Source organism: Haliaeetus leucocephalus, unplaced genomic scaffold, assembly GCF_000737465.1.
Source record: "Haliaeetus leucocephalus isolate CR32 unplaced genomic scaffold, Haliaeetus_leucocephalus-4.0 Scaffold417, whole genome shotgun sequence".
Classification (NCBI taxonomy): domain Eukaryota; kingdom Metazoa; phylum Chordata; class Aves; order Accipitriformes; family Accipitridae; genus Haliaeetus; species Haliaeetus leucocephalus.
This window is the reverse complement of record NW_010972853.1, coordinates 4281077-4281813: the sequence shown is the minus strand read 5'-3', so window position 1 is coordinate 4281813 and position 737 is coordinate 4281077.

The window sequence follows — 737 nt, the reverse complement described above, 5'->3', positions numbered from 1 at the left end:
CGCCGCCGCGCAGGTGAGCCGGCACGCGCCGCTCCGCTCCGCGCCGCGCTGCGCGCACTCACAGCGGGGGCGCAGACGGGAACGGCAGCTACGGAGTTCGGCCGGGCTCTGTGGGAGGCAAAATTTGAATCTCTCTCTCCTACCTTCGGGGAGGGGGAAGGGGAGGAGTCGTTCACCGGTGTCTAGCAAAACTCCGTGGCGCCTCGGTTTTGCAGAGGGTGACACCCGTCCCTCCCGTCGGCGGGAGCGAGGCGGACACCGACAACCCCGCTGCAGCGCTGGGGTTGAGGGCGCCGTTACATCTCTCTCCCCTGACAAGCCCAGGGATTGCAAAAGCCCCGTTAGCTCTGCCTCTCATCTCCGCCTACAGCATCACTCCCGACAAATTGGATTCGGCGCCCACCCGACACACGGCAAAATCCCGGCCCGGCCTCTGCGCGGAGCGGGGCGGGGGCAGATCCCCAGGTGCCGGCCCCGGCCCCTCCCGTCCCGTCCCGTCCCGTCCCGCCGAGCTGCCCTCTACGAGACCTCTCAGCCCCCGGCTCTGCCCCGGCCCGCCTTCGCAAACCTCTGCTGCTCGGCGGAGCGTGCGCCTGGGCCCCCAGCACCTCCCCGGGGCGGGGGCCGCACCGCCCGGGGGCCTCGCTGAGTGCCGGCGGGGTCGGGCGCCGCGAAGCGGAGGGTCTGCACCGGCTGCGCACCGGCTGCGCGCCCGCGGGCAGCGCCGCGCGTCCCGC